Source organism: Bufo bufo, chromosome 5 (assembly GCF_905171765.1).
Source record: "Bufo bufo chromosome 5, aBufBuf1.1, whole genome shotgun sequence".
Lineage (NCBI taxonomy): Eukaryota > Metazoa > Chordata > Amphibia > Anura > Bufonidae > Bufo > Bufo bufo.
Genome location: NC_053393.1, coordinates 457,869,612 through 457,890,077, shown reverse-complemented (window position 1 = coordinate 457,890,077; position 20,466 = coordinate 457,869,612). Strand labels below are relative to the sequence as shown.

The window sequence follows — 20,466 nt, the reverse complement described above, 5'->3', positions numbered from 1 at the left end:
GGTGAGTTCATGTATGATTTAATTTTTTTTCACAAGTTAGCGGAAAATTACACTTTTTGAGGAAAAAAAAAATAAATAAAGTTTCCATTTCTGCTAACTTCTGGCAAAAAATATAAAAAAAATCTCCCACGGACTCACTATGCCCCTCAGTGAATACCTTGGGGTGTCTACTTTCCGAAATGGGGTCATTTGTGGGGTCTCTTTACTGTTCTGGCATTTTGGGCGGGGCTAAATTGTGAGCAACCCTGTAAAGCCTAAAGGTACTCGTTGGACTTTCGGCCCCTTTACGCACCTAGGCTGCAAAAAAGTGTCACACATGTGGTATCGCCGTACTCAGAAGAAGTAGGGCAATGTGTTTTGAGGTGTATTTTTACATATACCCATGCTGGGTGAGAGAAATATCTCTGTAAATTGACAACTTTGTATAAAAAAATGTAAAAAGTTGTCATTTACAGAGATATTTCTCACACACAGTATGAGTATATGTAAAAATACACCCCAAAACACATTGCCCTACTTCTTCTGAGTATGGCGATACCACATGTGTGACACTTTTTTGCAGCCTAGCTGCGCAAAGGGGCCCAAATTCCAATGAGAATCTTTACGATTTCACAGGGCATTTTTTACGCATTTGGATTCCAAACTACTTCTCACGCTTTAGGGCCCTTAAAATACCAGGGCAGTATAAATACCCCACAAGTGACCCCATTTTGGAAAGAAGACACCCCAAGGTATTCCGTGAGGGGCATGGCGAGTTCATAGAAGTTATTTTTTTTTGGCACAAGTTAGCGGAAAAATTATATATTTTTTTTTCTTACAAAGTCTCATATTCCACTAACTTGTGACAAAATTTTTTTTTTTACATGAACTCGCCATGCCCCTCACGGAATACCTTGGGGTGTCTTCTTTCCAAAATGGAGTCACTTGTGGGGTATTTATACTGCCCTGGCATTTTAGAGGTCCTAAAGCGTGAGAAGAAGTCTGGAATCCAAATGTCTAAAAATGCCCTCCTAAAAGGTACTCATTGGAATTTGGGCCCCTTTGCGCATCTTGGCTGCAAAAAAGTGTCACACATGTGGTATCGCCGTACTCAGGAGAAGTAGGGCAATCTGTTTTGGGATGTATTTTTACATATACCCATACTGTGTGTGAGAAATATCTTTGTAAATGACAACTTTTTCCAATTTTTTATACAAAGTTGTCAATTTACAGAGATATTTCTCTCACCCAGCATGGGTATATGTAAAAATACACCCCAAAACACATTGCCCTACTTCTCCTGAGTACGGCGATACCACATGTGTGACACTTTTTTGCAGCCAAGATGTGCAAAGGGGCCCAAATTCCAATGAGTACCTTTAAGATTTCACAGGGCATTTTTACGCATTTGGATTCCGTGAGGGGTATGGTGAGTTCATGTAAGATTTAATTTTTTGTCACAAGTTAGTGGGATATGAGACTTTGTAAGAAAAAAAAAGAAAAAAAAAATCAATTTCCGCTAACTTGTGCCAAAAAGAAAAAAATCTTCTATGAACTCGCCATGCCCCTCAAAAGTTATCTTTATAGCGCCGCAGCGATTTTACGGTGTTTTTGCAGTGATCAGAAAGAAAAATTCTGTCACTGCGGTGGGGCGGACTGAACGCAAGTGTGCGCACAAGATCAGGCCTGATCGGGCGAACACTGCGTTTTTTGTAGAGCCTATAGAACATGTCCTATTCTTGTCTGCAATTGCAGACAAGAAAAGGCATTTTCTATATAGTTCTGGCAATGTGTGGATCCGCAAAATGCGGAAAGCACATTGCCGGTGTCCGTGTTTTGCGGATCTGTGGATCTGTGGATCCGTGGATCCGCAAAACACATACGGACGTCTGAATGGAGCATTACAGGGGGGTGATCAATGACAGGGGGGTGATCAGGAAGTCTATATGGGGTGATCATGGGTTAATAAGTGACCAGGGGGGGGGGTGTAGTGTAGTGTGGTGATTGGTGCTACTTACAGAGCTGCCTGTGTCCTCTGGTGGTCGATCCAAGCAAAAGGGACCACCAGAGGACCAGGTAGCAGGTATATCAGACGCTGTTAACAAAACTGCGTCTAATATACCTATCTGGGGTTAAAAAAATCACATTTACAGCCTGCCAGCGAATGATCGCTGCTGGCAGGCTGTAGATCAACTCATTTACCTTGCGATCCTGTGAACGCGAGCTCCTGTGAGCACGCGTTCACAGGAAATCTCGGCTCACGCTAGACATCATGACGCGTATATGCGTCCAGGAGGAATAACCCGGCCGCCCGCAGGACGCATCCCTGCGTTAGGTGGTCGGGAGGTGGTTAAAGTCCCAAGTGGCAGCCCGTAATAGTCCATGAAGTAAGGGAGGGGGGAGTAACTTTTAGAGATGAGGGAAGTTTTAGAAAATCCATTCATGATGATATATTTTGTCACAAAGCGCATTGTTTTGTAAGTAGCTGGTGCAATGACAGGGAGCTGCCCTTTACCATCATTGCACCCCTTAGATGCCACATTCATACATGATCATGGCACCTGAGTGTAAAACTGTCTAAAATTAGCATAAAAAATATTAAATCAAACTTACTACCTCCATTTGCTCGCGACAGGCCGGCCTCTGCCATCTTGCTTGAAGATCTGGCGCAAAATCTTGCGCGCTCCGAGATGACGTCATCAAGCCGGTCTTCTTGGCTCAAGAAGACATAGAGCCAATTCGCATTGTGGCTCCATACCATTAGAGTCCATGGCAATGGATAAAAGTGCTTAAATATTGCAACAAAAAAAAAACATCTCAAGGAACAAAGGTGATATTTGAGTCACACAAGAATTGGAATGTTGTTGAACAGGTCTCCTGAGAAAATGCTGCTAACAGGCGCAACAGGTACAATTCTGATAGTTGAAGGCCGTCAATCATGTCCAGGCGTGTGAAGAGTGGACTAATAAGGCCAACATTATAACAAAATAAAATGAGGAGGGAATGGGTCTCAACTGTGCAGAAACGTCTCTGGCATGACTCCAGTTTCTTTTATGAAGTGAAACTCTTCATCACTGCCGCTCCTGCTCCATTCTGTAAGGGGTTACTCCTGACCTTGAACGACGACTCTCTCATCACCTGCTGGGTTTCGGTAACCCCTCGTGGTCATAAGGGGTCTTGCCAGGGCTCAGGCAGGCCAGGGATGAGCACTTCAGGCAGTTGTCTGGACCTGAACCGCAGGACGCCATCTTTTGCCTCCTACAGGCATTGCACGTGGGATGAGACCACTAGATTCTCCAACCAAACATTGGGTGCAGTCTTCGGTATTAAGAGCTTTGAGAGGAGGTTCAGCCTAGTGGCAAAACGGCCCTTAGCAGTATGCATATGCATATACTCCACGTGGTTGTCCACATAGAGGTTGTGCCGGGCCTAGGGAAGATAGTTCCTCTTTACTGATCATTGGCTGACAAACAGCTCTTCCCAGGTCTTGTTGTCTGCGATGAACCCGCTTCTCCACTCCATTGAGAACCAGATTACGGTCCCCACTCGCTGCTTCAACTGCATGTCTCCTGGCCAGGTGTGACTCAGGACCTGGATCACCCATTCCTCTATGAAGGTCTTATTTCCCACGTATCCTTTGCATGGGCCACCACGTGAGGCGACACCTCAGCGTTCATCTTGACCTCGGCCATGGAAGCCCCACCAAAATAATATAACAACCTCCATGTATATAATCAAAAAGTTTAATCTTTATTAGTTATCCAGCATACAACCAAATATATAGGATAGCAGCAAATGGAACCCCAAGTAAGACTAAGAAGGAAGCTGTAGAGTCATGCAGCCATCAAAGGTACAAAAGTATTTCATGTACTGTCATATTATAGGGAGAATTATTACTACTAGGAGGTATTATGGGGAGCTTTACTACTACTGGGGGGCTATGAGGAGCACGATTACTAGTATAGGTACTATAGGGGCATTATTACTACTAAGTGTGCTCTGGCAGAGAATTATTTCTATTGGTGGGATTTTGGGGAGCAATATTACTTTGGGGGGCATCCTGGCACAGTATCAGCTTAGCACAATTATTTTTGGGGGAAATTATCTTTATACTATTAGTGTCTGGGCGCAGTTATGTTTTAGAGCACTGTGTGCCAATAATTGTTGAAGGGGGCGCTATCTGTGTGGTAGTAGTATTTCCAGGGGGACTGTTTCTACAGTATAGTATTGGGGGTGGCAGGAAAGGGTGTTCAGAAGATGTGAAGATAATGGAAATGTGGGAAACTAATGTCTGTTTGTCAATCTCTGCAGAGACGGGAGATGGCTGAAAAATCATCATGGCGGTCTAGTCTGATCGGAGAAGATAAAGAAAGAGAGCGTCTACAACAAAGGTGACATCACTGGATGTAAGAGGTATGTGGCGCTATGTAGAAGAGGAGATGCTCCGGTAACTCCCCCTGCCATTTGCAGAAGGAGGATTCATAGCTGGGTGAGGATGACCAAAGGGGGCAGCAGGCCACGGGCGGGTGGCAGATGGTTGGGGGGAACTACAGGCCTTGAGCAGGATCTGGGGAGGGAGGAGAGCGGAGGAGCTCCATGGCTGTAGTCTGCTGTTGTTTATTGTATAATGTGAAGCAGGCAGTACAGCCAGGACAGACCTCCCCTCCGTATGATGTGTGTAGACAGGCCTCAACAATAGAATGTCAGCTGTACAGTGTGTGTTGGGAGTGGCCTATTATATGTAGGAGGGGCTTTTAATAATGAGCGGGGCTAAAAATGGGCCACTTGACTGGATTTGTTCCCCAGGACTAAGGCTGCCAGCCCGCCCCATGTCATATAAATTAATTAAAAACCTACACATGGAGACACGGCTGTTAATAATAATTGTACCTCACTGCTGGCGTAAAAGGAAATAGACGCAATGTAAATGCGCCAGCGGGGAGCCAGGAGCTGGCTCACGAACAACATAGAGCCGGATCTGACCTAACCGGAAGTGGTCATGCATTCCACGCTGGACAGCACCGCCAGCAAACAGCCGACATCTATGTGCACTCCAGCGTGAAACGCAAACAAACCACTACTCCAGAGTCAAATGAACATGAAAAGTCATAGTGGCACGAGACATAAAAAAAATAAAATCTTGGCCATGGAAGGGCTGGGCGGTGGCAGACCACCTGGTGCTCCTTCTCTTCAGGGCAGCGTGGATCCTGGTGGGCAGTCTCTCTTCTTTCCACACTTGAACTGTGCAGATCTTTCTTTTCGCATTAGGGGGCAATTTTCGAGATCAAATCCTCTTTTGCTGGTGCACCTGATAGAGCAGTTTTGCTGGTTGCAACATTAATAAACTCACTCTTTAAGGGGGTTACAAATGCTGAGTGCTTTTTGGTAATACTAAGGCACAAACGTAAATATCCTGTTTGTGACTCCAATTGCAACGTACCCCTCGGGGAGCCACAGTATATTCGTGTTGAGGTCTGCGAGTGGTATAATATGGCCTAGTTTAGTGTCCTTATGTCACGGTGGTCCTACCTCAGGCCTTCACTCCCTTGGGGTGGTTCGCTGCAATAATTGAGTTGAAGTAAACAAAGAAGTCCAGACTGGGAAACTTGAGTGTAGTTTACGGAATGAACTTGGTAATACAAAAATGTTTCTTGACTTGGTTGGAATTCACTCCACTTGGTACCAGCAGGGTACAAGGTGCCGTCAGTTGGTCAATGCTTCTCTTGGCTTAAGTCTGTTATCTTTTCAATGAGTAGGGTGTCTGTGCCTGTTTTAACTCTCATGTAAATAAAGTCTATAGGTCAGTCAAAAGCAAGGAGCGTGGTGCTCTAGGAGCTGCTTCCTGGGCTCCTGCAGCTGGAGGGGGGGGGGGGGAAACGCATCCCCCTCACTGCGCCATGTCCTGTCCCTTAGGACTTCAACTAACTCCAGCTTCCTGAAAAAAACCTTCTTTGGTGGGAAACGGGAAAACCTACTTTTGGCCAAAGGGAGGCAGAATTAAATGGTTAGTTCCATTCTTTCTAAAGGAATCTGCCAAAACATATGTCACCTGCTGGAAAACCAGGCACATCACATGTAAAAACAGTTGCATAACAATACTAAAGCACTAACTGAGAAGACCTTGCAATAAGTATACTGATGGGATGCATCGCTAGGCGTAGGAACCCATAGTCAGGTGACAAAATGGCAGTACTACAAAAGCACCCTAATGATATCTGTGTTCTGTCAGTGATTTTCATGAAACCACAGACTTCAATGGGCGTGTTTGGTCCACATCACAGGTCAAAGCAGTGCATATCTGTTGTTTTCCCACAGTCAGTGGAAAACCACTAATGAGTGAATAAACACGTTAAAGTCAATAGATCCGTGTGCTGAACTGTCACCACAAGGAAAACATCCTCTACTCCTGGTGTACTCTAAAAATGTGTCATACATGTGCCCCTTTGACACTATTTTTCAGCATTTTAAAAACTGTATGTAAATATACCATGTGTTCCATAAGTTTGCCCTGTATTATATGGTTTGGTTTGGTATGGTTTGATATCAGTAAAAAGATCAGTTTTTTCTTCTCCCCCCCCCCCAGAAACACCATTCTTCATCTCATTGGGGGCCGTTTATCAAAACTGGTATAAAGAAAAACTGGCTTAGTTCCCCATAGCAACTAATCAGATTTTACATTTAATTTTTCAGAGCTCTTTTGGAGAATGAAAGTTTGAATCGGATTGGTTGCTATGGACAACTAAGCCAGTTCTACTTTACACCAGTTTTGATTAATCTCTCCCATTGTGTCTGATACTGCAACTCAGCCTAATTTAAGTACAAACAGTTGCCATAGTACTATATTTTTGTTAATGTAATGGTGGTCCTGCTGCCTTTCTACCTGTCTGTGTGTTAAAGGGGTTGTCCGAGATAATTAAAAATCTCAGGCAAGCCTAGAATAGCCTATCCATCATTCTATACTTACCCATTTCTCCAGAACTATTCGCTGCAGTGCTAGTCGGGTTCTCCTGACGCTGTTTATATACAACAGCAGCGGTGTCGTGCAGGGATATGGGATGTGACTGCTGCAGCCAATCACTGTCCTCAGCAGTCTACAATGATTGTATGCACCTGTCACATGACATATTCCATCACCCATGCCACATTTCTAAAAAGTACTCCTGCTCCTGGCTGGAGTAAATTTCAGTTCTGGCGTATGGACAGTTGTGGCACCTCTTAATAAATTCATTAAGTGAATTTCCAACCTTAGTAAATAACCCACTGTTGTGTGAAGGAAGTCTAAGGAGGTATCCTGAGATCGTAAAACACTACTACTTCGTTCAGACAAGGATTGTTTTTTGCCGAATGGCATCAAAACTGGACAGATTTTAAAATATGTATGATTGTGACCTTTTTACCCCCTGAGTGACCACCCGTACGGCTTTTCACTAACAGGCCTTAGGCTAGGCAGCCACCTTTTTAAGATAGCAGAACAGGAGCACGGCTCTCTCATGACGGCTGGACTCCTGCTCTAAGGACCTCAGTTGGCAGAAGCACCGATCTGGGCTATATAACCTTTTAAACCCGTAGATGCAGTGGTCAACAGCGACCAAGGCATCTGAGTGGTTTAGGGAGGGATATATGTCCGGAGGCATTAATATATATATATATATATATATATATATATACAGTACAGACCAAAAGTTTGGACACACCTTCTCATTCAAAGAGTTTTCTTTATTTTCATGACTATGAAGGCATCAAAACTATGAATTAACACATGTGGAATTATATACATAACAAACAAGTGTGAAACAACTGAAAATATGTAATATTCTAGGTTCTTCAAAGTAGCCACCTTTTGCTTTGATTACTGCTTTGCACACTCTTGGCATTTTCTTGATGAGCTTCAAGAGGTAGTCCCCTGAAATGGTCTTCCAACAGTCTTGAAGGAGTTCCCAGAGATGCTTAGCACTTGTTGGCCCTTTTGCCTTCACTCTGCGGTCCAGCTCACCACAAACCATCTCGATTGGGTTCAGGTCCGATGACTGTGGAGGCCAGGTCATCTGGCGCAGCACCCCATCACTCTCCTTCATGGTCAAATAGCCCTTACTTTCAAAGTTTTCCCAATTTTTCGGCTGACTGACTGACCTTCATTTCTTAAAGTAATGATGGCCACTCGTTTTTCTTTACTTAGCTGCTTTTTTCTTGCCATAATACAAATTCTAATAGTCTATTCAGTAGGACTATCAGCTGTGTATCCACCTGACTTCTCCTCAACGCAACTGATGGTCCCAACCCCATTTATAAGGCACTTATTAAACCTGACAGGGCACACCTGTGAAGTGAAAACCATTTCAGGGGACTACCTCTTGAAGCTCATCAAGAGAATGCCAAGAGTGTGCAAAGCAGTAATCAAAGCAAAAGGTGGCTACTTTGAAGAACCTAGAATATGACATATTTTCAGTTGTTTCACACTTGTTTGTTATGTATATAATTCCACATGTGTTAATTCATAGTTTTGATGCCTTCAGTGTGAATCTACAATTTTCATAGTCATGAAAATAAAGAAAACTCTTTGAATGAGAAGGTGTGTCCAAACTTTTGGTCTGTACTGTATATGCATATATATATATATATATATATATATATATATATATATATATATATTTAGCGCTGCAGGGGTTGGGTTTGAAAAAAAGCCTGTGAAATTCATCCATTTGTAATGGATGTTAAAAAAGGATGCAAAATGGACATTAATAACCAATAGACGGCCATAAAATGGATACACAAATTGATGTAAAATGGTCATAAAAAACTGACAGTTTATCTGTTTTTGGCTACATTCACACGTATTTTGTTTCTGTGTCCGTTACGTTTTTTTGAGGATAGGATGCAGACCCATTCATTTCAGTGGGTCCGCAAAAAATGCGGACAGCACACCGTGTGCTATTCGCATCTGTATGTCCGTTCTGTAGCCCCGCAAAAAAACATAGAACATGTCCTATTCTTGTCCATTTTGTGGACAAGGATAGGCATTGTTACAATGGATCTGCAAAAAAAACGGATGCCATACGGATGTAATCCTATTTTTTTTTGCGGATCCACAATTTGCAGACCGCAAAACACATACGGTCGTGTGAATGTAGACTTTAACTGACTTTTTTTTTCACTGTCATGTGAATGTATCCTTAGAAATTGACCTTTAGGCCGAATGCACACGGCCGTGTTCCGCGGCAGAGAGCGGTCCGTGGTATGCCGGGCTGGATTCCTGTTCAGAGCAGGAGCGCATGGCGTCATTGGTTGCTATGACGCCGTGCGCTTCATGCCACCGCTGCACTACAGTAATGCACTATACAAGTGTATTACTGTACAGCAGCGGCGGCATGAAGCGCACGGCGTCATAGCAACCAATGACGCCGTGCGCTCCTGCTCTGAACAGGAATCCAGCCCGGCATACCACGGACCGCTCTCTGCCGCGGAACACGGCAGTGTGCATTCGGCCTTAGGCCTCACGCACACGACAGTGTTTTTTCACTGTCAGTGATTTGGCTTCAGTGGTCCGTTTCCGATTTTGCTTCAGTTGTGTTTCCTTGTTTCTTCCTTTTTTTTTGTCTGACAGGGGGAAAAAAAGGAAGGTTAATGAAAAGTGTAATTTTATTGCACCAAGGACACGGACGCGGACACGGATGACATACCAGTTGTGCATCCATTTTTTTTGACGGACCCATTGCCTTGAATGGGTCCGTCCTCCATTTTCCACTGACAAGAATAGGACAGGTTATATTTTTTTGACGGACTGGAATCACGGATCACGGACGCGGAGAAAAAACGGAGGACTATCAGTTTTTTTTCACAGCTCCATAGAAATGAATGGGACCTCTGCTAAACTGTGAAAAATGACGGAACGGACGCGGATGCACACAACGGTCGTGTGCATGAGGCCTTATACTGATATTAGGATAGTTAGTTAGTATATGGCAAAAATATGAAATATCTTCTTGTCCATACTGCAATATACTGTGATGTAGACTCTTACGAAATGTGATAGCTACACCTCCTGCCATGTAAGCGTGACACCTTACAAGTAGAAGTTTTCACTTTTTTTTCCTGGTACCTCCTTCAACCGAAACTCCTTCCTTGGTTTCAGGTATGCACACAGGTAGACAGAAGAGAATTCTGGGTTGTGAGTTTTCATCTCTGTCACAGAGCCTGGATCTACACAAAGAAAGACTTCAAGTCCCAGCAGGCCTTGCACTCCGGCATGAGGGATCCTGTAAGGTGTGTCGGAGTTTACCTAGTCTTGCTCAACAAGGTAATCATTACTCTGAAGTTAACTGCTTGACTAGGTAAACAAACAGGAGTAATTGAGCATGAGAGGAATACCATGAATCTCCTCATCTGAACAGAACTTCGACAACAGGTAAGATTGTTTCCTCATGCCACTAGATTTTTTAGAAACATACAGAACATATAAATAATTCTTCACCAAATTTTGTAGAGCTCAATGTATATATTCATCGTACATATATGAGCTTGATCTAAGTGGAGTAGATAGATGGTAGAGTCAGCAGGACTATGAATGAGGAGACCAGCAATCTGCAGGCATAGCGTACCTTGACAGAAACTAGATCTGCTCCTCACCTTCATAACTCCAGCAAGAGCTCAGGAATCAGGACAATTACACTTTCTTATGTGTTAATGGCAACTTTAGATTCTTGTTTTCCATGTGTTATGTTAGGAATTGCGCTAATGTATTTTTATTAATGTTTATATGACTGTTTATATTTAGTTGTGCTCTAAATTCTGTGATTTTATTCTTAATCTGGTAATAAATACTGCTGATGGCTTCGTAGGGCAATGGTGCCAGGTTTTGTCATAATTATATTAAAAAGAAAGACACTTTGGCTGGAAATCAAAAACGTTTCAACATATTTACTAAAGATTTTCACTACTTTTCTGCAAAGTTGTGCTTCCTGTTAAGACTACACTAAAATCTGAAATAGGTGTACTCCTCAGCAGTATGCAAAAATGCCCCAATAGATATGTCTATCCTCCCCTTTTTATGAATTTCATGAAAGACTCCAATTCCTTCTGGTTTTTTGATAAGTCTCGCAAAAACACATGTAGCAGGAACAATGTTTTCAAGGGTAAAGCAATTTTTCTTTTCAAAGCTGGTCATCTCATGTCTCTCATGTTGTGACCTCTAGAGCCAAAAAAAAGGCACAGCTATGTCGTGACTAGGGTTGAGTGAATCGAAGTATCCGAAGTGGACTTCCATCCGAATTTCAGGGAAAATCGGATTTGCTGTGAAGCTGAATTTCCTCGTGCTTTGTTGTAAGGAATTAATTTTCCCAGAAATGGCGATTAAAAACCCCCCAAAAAGTTACGGTAATCACCTCATCTATTTGATCCCGTGCAAAATCTTGTACGCAGTGATGTATGACGTCACCAGGCCCCACGCAAGATTTCGGGTGGGATCTTCAATCAAGATGGCCACGGCAGCCTCTTCATGCTCAAACAGATGAGTTTTTTTTTAAACTGATTAACCCCTGAAAGCTCTCATTATTAATCTCAGATGCCGTGATCAGCAATGAACGCAGCATCTGAGGGGTTCAATGACGAGAGGCGGCGGCCGCTACTTACGATGAAATGTGCTTCATGACAAAGTAATCAGTCATAAAGCAAATTTCTTTGTGAAATTCGGCGAAGCAGCTGAATCAAATTTTTGTACACTTTGCTCAACACTACTCGTGACAGGTGTCGCAGCCAAGGATCTTTGGGTAACACAAAATGCCCTGTGGCAGCACAACTCACACGTTTGCCATGACCATAACTTTGAAATCACACTTGGAATCCCAAATCACACTTGGAATCACAAAAAATCTAGCAGTGCTGGATTTTTTGTGATTCTGGGGTCCTGGTAGCAGCATCCAGTGGCAGAATCAGAACCTAAAGTGGCACTATATGGTAGGCGGGTCCAAATGGACAGAAGGTGGGGCAACAGAAGTAGACAGCCCCAGCAGAACCAGAAACCACAGAGCAGCACAAAATACTGTCTACATCAATTATTGCTGAGAGCATCAGATCTTTATGTACCTGGCTTGCAGCCAAGAGGAGGGCATTGGCCCACAGGAAAATTTCCCTGTAGGGTCTATGGCCAGTCCGCCCATGGCGGCATCCGTGCGAGTCTAACTGCCACATTCTACGCTAGCAATGCCACACTGCGATACTGCGACCTTAAGTAGAATTCTGTGTGTTAGGCCTCATGCACACGGCCGTTGTTTGGGTCCGCATCCGAGCCGCCGTTTTGGCGGCTCGGATGCGGACCCATTCACTTCAATGGGGCCGCAAAAGATGCGGACAGCACTCCGTGTGCTGTCCGCATCCGTTGCTCCGTTCCGTGGCCCCACAAAAAAAATAGAACATGTCCTATTCTTGTCCGTTTTACGGACAAGAATAGGCATTTCTACAATGGGCTGCCCGTTCCGTTCCGCATGTTGTGCATCCGTTTTTTTTTACGGACCCATTGACTTGAATGGGTCCGTCCCCCATTTTCCACTGACAAGAATAGGACAGGTTATATTTTTTTGACAGACTGGAATCACGGATCACGGACGCGGAGAAAAAAATAGAACATGTCCTATTCTTGTCCGTTTTGCGGACAAGAATAGGCATTTCTACAATGGGCCGCCCGTTCCGTTCCATCAGTTGTGCATCCGTTTTTTTTTAACGGACCCATTGTCTTGAATGGGTCCGTCCCCCGTTTTCCACTGACAAGAATAGGACAGGTTATATTTTTTTGACGGACTGGAATCCGCAATGGGGCCGCAAAAGATGCGGACAGCACTCCGTGTGCTGTCCGCATCCGTTTCTCCGTTCTGTGGCCCCGCAAAAAAAATAGAACATGTCCTATTCTTGTCCGTTTTGCGGACAAGAATAGGCATTTCTACAATGGGCCGCCCGTTCCGTTCCGCAAATTGCGGAAGGCACACGGGCGGCTTCCGTTTTTTGCGGATCCGCGAAAAACGGAACGGTTGTGTGCATGAGACCTTACTAATAAATAAATTTGTTAAGCAAATAACATTTTCTTTCATTGCTATTTTGAATTATTTGATCTGTGTACTGCATCCTTATTAGAAAATGTATAGAATCTTATTGAGATTTTACTCATGTGGCTCAGGGTTGATTTTATTATGTATGCCATATATTGCGTGTTGTGTATGTTGTCTGCATAATGGCCCATTACTGGTGCCATCAAAGGTCTGCAGATGCACCAATGAGCAATGCTATTTTTATCCCTAATCCTAGGAGAAGTCAGGTGCCTGGTAGCAGCAGGCTCTGCCACACATATCTGTACAAGATAACAGGACTGATAATGGCAGGAAGCAAACCATACCATGGTCACAGCTTTGATGATTCACATTGGATAACAAATTGTCTGTGGGAGAGGCCAAGGGGTGACATGGTATCAGCCTGCTCTCGAACGTAACGACCAGAATGGATCGAGAAATATGTAGAGGAACAATCTAAGGCCTCATGCACACGACCGTATGTATTTTGCGGTCCGCAAAAAACTGATCCTAAAAAAATATGGATGGCGTCCGTGTGCATTCCGTATTTTGTGGCACGGAACAGCTGGTCCCTGATAGAACAACAGTACTATCCTTTTTTTGCGGAACGGAATTACGGACATATGGAAACAGAATGCACACGAAGTAACTTCTGTTTTTTTTGCGGACCCATTGAAATGAATGGTTCCGTATATGGTCCAGAAAAAAACTGGAACGGACAGGGAAAGAGTATACGTTCGTGTGCATGAGCCGTAATACTGTGACTCAGAGTTGGTTCAGAGCACTGGAGGGTTTAGCTGAGAGTATCGTAAGAATTAATAGGTATTGCTTTAATTTGATTAATCTGATTGTCCTCTGTGCTTTGATATTTGGGGACATAGCAATGCCTGAGATGTATAACAACATGCGGTGAACTAGGGTGAGTCATGTCTGTGGTCAAGCAGCTTTACCCCCCTCTTTGCCCCAGAATTGTTCCAATCCATGAGTCAACTGAGGCAGACTAGCTGATTGGGATACACTCTTGGTCAGTCAGGATCACTAGAGTACCAGAAGATTCTATGTTTGGCGCTGACCTACAGTATGCCGTCACAGCCACAGAAGGCGGAGCTTTCTGCTTAATTTCAGGCACTTGTGGCTGTTGAAAGGAGCTAATTGGTGAGACCCCCACTGATTTTATATTGATGACCCATTCTTAGGGTCCATTCACACATCCGCAATTCCATTCCGCATTTTGCGGAACGGAATTGCGGACCCATACATTTCTATGGGGCTGCACGATGTGCGGCCCCGATTGAAATTGCGGACCCGCACTTCCGGGTCTGTAATTCCAATCCTGAAAAAAATAGAACATGTCCTATTCTTGTCCGCAATAGCGGACAAGAATAGGCATATTCTCTTAGTGCCGGCAATGTGCGGTCCGCAAAATGCGGAACGCACATTGCCGCTGTCCGTGTTTTGCGGATCCGTGGATCCGCAAAACACCCACGGATGTGTGAATGGACCCTTAAAGGGGTTATCCAACTATTTCTAACTGATTACATATCCTCAGAATTGGTCAGCAGCATCTGATCGGTGGGGGTTTGACACACAGGACCCCAACAATCAGCAGTTTGAGAAGGCCCGATGCTCCTGTGAGCATCATAACCATTGGTCTCGTGGCCTAGGCGCAGCTCAGCCCCAAGCACAGCCATTATACAATGTATGGCACTGTGCTTAGTAAGAGCAAGAAGACCGCATGAGTGCCAGTGCCATCTCAAACAGCTGATCGGCAGGGGTCCCGGGTGTCAGACTCCACCTCTCAGAAACTTATGACCCCCCCAAAAAAAAGTCCTCATAGAACTCGACACACATAACTACAAAACGTTATAGGGGTCAGAATATGGTGATGAAAAAAATATTTTTTTTTTTTTTTTTTGTATTAAAACACAATAAAACCCATAAATTTGTTGAGGAATTGCATTTTTTTTTTCAATTTACCACCATTTGTAATTTTTTCCAGCTCCCTACTACATAGTATGCAATATTAAATGGTGGAATTAGAAAGTGCAGCTTGTTTCGCAAATAAAAAAAAGCCCTAGCTATGTGAACGGAAAAAAAAAGTTTTGGCCCCGGAATTAAAAAATAAAACGCTAAAATGAAAAAAAACCTCTGTGGCTGAAAGAGTTAAAAGATTTGTCTATTTCATGATACCTGTCCTTAGGATAGGCTATTAAAATTAGATTGATGGGGGTCTGACTCCTTCTATCCCGCTCATCAACTGTTTAAACGGGCTTCTTCTTCATCATTGTTCACCTGCACAATGTCTACCGTGTAGCTGTGGTGCAGTGTAATTACAGCATCTTCTCCCATTCAAGTAAATAAGCCGAACAGCTGTAATTACACTGCACCATCACCACACAGTAGACAGTGTACAGGTAATATTGAAGAGGACACCGCTGGTCAGTAGGGGCGCGGTACATAGGGTTGCCACCTTTCCCAACAAAATATACTGTCCAAGTTAAGCCACACCCCAAAGGGGGTGTGGTTGTGGGGGCATGGCTTAGCACAGAGTGTTAAGTCGCTGTATAATTCCCCAGAGTGGCATTACCACCTTTACACCCCGCCACTATCTCCTATGGTTAACCTAACATCATCTATGCATTTGTTTCCAGGTCCTCTATAATGTGCATATTTATTTCTATGCAACTGTTGTGTTTAAGTGTAATATGCCTGGTTCACCAGTAGGTGGCAGCATAAATGGCAGAGCTACAGGTACATAGAGTGGAACCTTCCCTTCCATTCCAACACCCCCCTCTGTGGTGTGGTGGGCGTTTCCCCACTTGCTGCAAGGAGGTAGGAGTTTAGAATCAGTTTTAGTTTACACCCTTCCAAGGGATTGTGTGCAGCAGGTGCACGTCCCTGTTGGACGTGGCCTTGCCCAGGCCAGCTGGAGCACCTTCAGCTCAGCTGGATATGGAGGCAGAAGCTGGAAGCCTCTGAAGCCAGAAGTAAAGTTCCCTCGACCAGTTTAGAGACAGACTACAGAAAAAAGTTGCAGCCTTCAGCTAAAACTAAATTGTACAGCTACCCTGTCAGTACAGCAGAGTCAGAGAGCAACAGAGGAGTTTGCCTGCCACAGTTAATGCTAAAGCTTGCTGGAACTAAGACAAAGCCTGAAACTGTTTGGAGAAACGTTTATGCAAAGTCAAGCTGTTATCAACTTCCTCACAAGGTCTGGACTCAATTTATTTCCTCATCCCCTTCATCAACCCCCCTTTTCATTCACTGCGGAGCCAAATCCTAGGGTCCAGCATATTCAGGTAGGAGCACTGTGACACGTGCACCAACATTAAGGGACAGTTAGGCCACCCTACACCACTTTGGCATTCCTACACCTAGGTACCATCCACAGTATCACTAAAAGGCGCCCCGTGCTGCTTCACTGCAACTGGCGTCACGAAAACAAGTACTCTTTTTACCTCTTAAAGGGCCCTGGGGGGAGGCACTCGCTGCAGCTGTCATGTGGCTTCCAGTAATATTAATGCCTCCATTAGTGCCCCCCAATAATATTAATGCCACCATTTGTGCGCTCCAGAATTAATAATGGCCCCTATTTGTGCACCCCAGTAATATTAATGCCCCCATTAGTGTGACCCAGAATTAATAATGCCCCCATTAGTGCCCCTAGTGAGAGTAATGCCCCATAAGTGCCCCCCTCTCTTGTGTTAAGAAAAAAAAAAGAACTCACCTCCTGCTTTGATCACACCGCTGTAAACACTTGCTGCTCACTGGAAGCTCAGGACAGGATCCTGCGTGATGATGTCTTGCAGGTCCTGTCCTGCACATCCAGTCAGCAGCGAGTGTTCACCACGGCGCGATCAAGTGGAGGAGAGGAGTTCTTTTTTTTTTTTCTTAACACAATTGGGGGGAGGTAAAGGCTGTACTAATGAGTGCTCCACAATGGAAGCACTCTTGAGTAATAGTCCATTATAGGAAAATACCGGCATTGCCGGTAGAAAAAAATTACCGCCACCAGCAGTAAAATACTGGCTTGGGCGGTGAGACTGGCATAGGGCATCAATAATTTGAAACCGGCAACCCCTCTAAGGTTCTCAATAAGGTGCTATTTACACTCTTATTTACCGCAGGATACAGAGAGGTTCTACACAAGGCTGGGAATGGTGCAGCAAAGAGCCTCTCCTGCACTTCTACACTGTAGCAACACTAAATGTAAAACCATGATCGGAATAATGTTGGGAAAAACGTCATGTATTTACATGCTAAGGTGCGGCTTTCTGGTGCACTATGACAGCCCCGTGTGAATGTACCCTAACAATAGTGTTACATGTGCTCCATAGGACAAGGGTTAATGTGCATGCCTTATTTAGTAATTTGAGGTTGAAGGTGAGAGCACACTGACATTCTCCCGTGTCACTCCTTATGTGATGTCATTGTGTTTGTTTTTTTTACCATTATTTGGTGTGGAGAACACACCTGTATGTACATGTGTGACTCACAAAAATATGTCCCACAGCCGGAAACTGCTGAGTATTTTTTTAAGAGCCTCCGCATATTTCATATATATCTGCCTAGCTCATATTACAACTTACTGCTCCATTTTTAATGTTTTTTTTTCACACGCACTATATTTTTTTTTATATTTTAGATGTGAATGGCTGCTAAGAAGGCTACTGCTGTGTTTTTTAGCACCCATAGCAGAGGCACAAACCTGCTATAGTGTCGGCTCATTTCTGGTGTATTTTAAAGATGAGCAAAGTTTAGAAAAATTTGTTTTGGCCGATTCCCCAAGAAATTTGATTTGTTCTGAATTAATTAGTCACAAAAATCAGGTATACCCAGGCCACTCTTCCTAATCATATTATTCCCACTTGGTGACCTAATCTCAGTGTGACGGCATGGAGTTTTAAAAATGTTGGCATTTAAAAATGGCGCCCGCTGGCGCTTGCAGCGACATGGCCGCTGGGTGTCTGCTGTTTTAAAGAGCAGACAACCGGCAATAATGTCCATGACCGGTGTTAATACCGGTCGGATACTTTTAACCCTTCAGATGCTGTGGTCATCCGGGTGTGCTCTGGCTCCCCTCAGTGGGGATCGGTGGAGCCGCAGTGTATATGCAGGAGCCCCTGTCCTCCTGTGTGATGGTACCAGAGATGGCAAAGAAATAAAATTGAGGGATTCACAACAGGGATGACCACGATCCCATGTGGATCCCTCCTTAAGGTCCGGGATCCCTCCCTACTATGAACCTAATGGTATTTCGCTTTTAAAATTATTAGGGTTAAAACCAGATGCCAAACATGGTGGATGGATCAAACATGGCCACTGGATTATTTCAGCAACACTGTCCCTAGCACATGAGTGCTTGCTACGTCTCTCACTAAGCTCAGCTCATAGTCCAATGCTGGAGACCGCGAAAGATGATGCATTTATAGGGCTGTGACATCACAGGGAATAGCTATCTGCGTATTGCCCATTTTAGGAAAACCTGACTTCGTTACCACAAAGCACGAGGAAAGTCGGTTTCGGTGCAAATTCCACTTGGAATGCTTTGCTTTGCTTAACACTAGTGTATTGATAAAAAATCCTTAAAGGAGTTTTCTAGACCACAGATGGTGATGGCTAGAGATGAGCGAATTTCTCCGAAATTCTATTCGGTCGGTTTGCCGAATTTTCCGAACAAATTCAGTTTGATTCAAATTTATTCGTGGTGAATTGCATTAAAAAACGACTATTTCCTGGCTGCAGAGAGCCTTTATAGTGGTGTAGAACACTGTGCCTTGCAGTAACACGCATAGGGAGTCTACAGTGGTAGTGAAACAATACTGTGAGTCAGTATGACACGCACATGACAGGCGTCGCTCTTAGAATCACTGCACACTTCACTTTTTTGGGCAGTTACGGGGCCAAAACTGACCAAATAACTTGTGTGAACTCAGCCTTATAGGTCGATGTTAGCGCCAGGTATAAAGAACCGTGCAGAGGCCCAAGATCCTACTGTAGCGTGAAAGAGTGCACTCCTTTTACACCGTCATCAGCTGATTCCACATAGATGGCTACAGAACCTGTTCTATTAAACGCTTATACAAGTAGAGCCACCCCTGACAGAGTGGAGAGGTTGTCAGCAGTAAGTTTGTGTTGACGTCACTGATTATTTTGCCCTTCCTCTGATCCATCAGAACAATAGCCCCCAAAAAATGAATCCTGTTTGTGGAGCATCCGTGTTCACTCGGTCAGCATTTGGTCAGTAATCCATCAGTATTGCTAAAGCCAAAAAAAACAGGAGTGGATCCAAAACAGAGATGACACCTGAATTAAATATTTGCACAGCTTCTGTATTTTGTACCCAATCCTGATTTTGGGTACCATAAGCCAATTCTGATGCAAAATAGGGACCATGTCATGCAGGCCTTACAGCTGTTACATAGACAGGATCCGTTGTGCGTCTCATTTTTCCTTCCTTCTGACAGATCAGAAGAAGGGGCAAATAAATGATGATGTCAGCCAGGCCAAAAGGCAAAATAGTGGCCCAGTCATGAAGTGGGGAGTGTGGGAACAGCATTAGAAGTCCATAGAGTGGTCCTATGACAAAATGGGGAGGTGGAAGCAGCATGAGGAGACCACAGAGTGGCCCAATGACAGAGTCTGGAGGTGGCAGTAGCATCAGGAGGAGGCCACAGAGTGGCACAATGACAGTGTGGAGGTGGAAGCAGCTACATCAGGAGGCCACAGAGTGGCACAATGACATAGTGTGGAGGTGGCGGCAGCAGCAACATCAGGAGGAGGCCCCAGGGTGGCACAATGACAGTTTGGAGGTGGCAGCAGCAGCATCCGGAGGCCACAGGATGGCACAATGACAGTGTGGAGGTGGCAGCAGCATCAAGAGGCCACAGAGTGGCACAATGACAGAGCGTGGAGGTGGCGGCAGCAGCATCAGGAGGAGGCCACAGGGTGGCACAATGACAGTGTGGAGGTGGCAGCAGCATCAGGAGACGTGAGTGGTGAGGTGGCAGCAGCATCAGAAGACCACAGAGTGACCCGTTGACAGAGTGGGGAGGTGGGTGACAATACCAATACCAGCTGAAGATGGTGGGTGAAAGAAGGAGCACTAGGCATCAGATGTGTGGCATCAAGCGGGTGGCACCATCAGAATAGTATCTGAGGCAGGTAGCCAGAATAAACCAGTCTCTTTTGTCAAAGTGTTGGTGTGGCACCATGGATGATCTAGTCTGATGCATAAGGTATTGGTGGGTGGAAATCCTGGCTGATCCATGCCTGATTAATCTTGACAAAGGTCAGTCTCTCCACATTTTGGGTGGACAGGCGAGTTCTTGGGGTAACTATGGCCCCCACCGCACTAAACACCCGCTCTGATGCAACACTACTGGCCGTGCAGGACAGCTTTTCCAGGGCATACTCTGCCAGTTGCGGCCACAAA

The 20,466-nt window shown here is 44.5% G+C and overlaps 1 protein-coding gene across 2 annotated transcripts in view; it reads left to right on the top strand.

Moving 5' to 3' along the window:
* The first annotated feature begins 10,255 nt into the window (after positions 1-10,255).
* The window catches only part of MACC1 (MET transcriptional regulator MACC1), a 66,612-nt gene continuing 56,401 nt past the window's right edge, over positions 10,256-20,466 (top strand). Inside the window, exon 1 of one of the 2 annotated variants that reach the window (XM_040433693.1) lies at positions 10,256-10,381. The gene's annotated coding sequence lies outside the window, so the exon portion shown is untranslated. Of the gene's footprint in view, positions 10,382-11,241; positions 11,296-20,466 lie in introns of those variants that run through there. The other variant, XM_040433695.1, reaches the window with a different exon arrangement.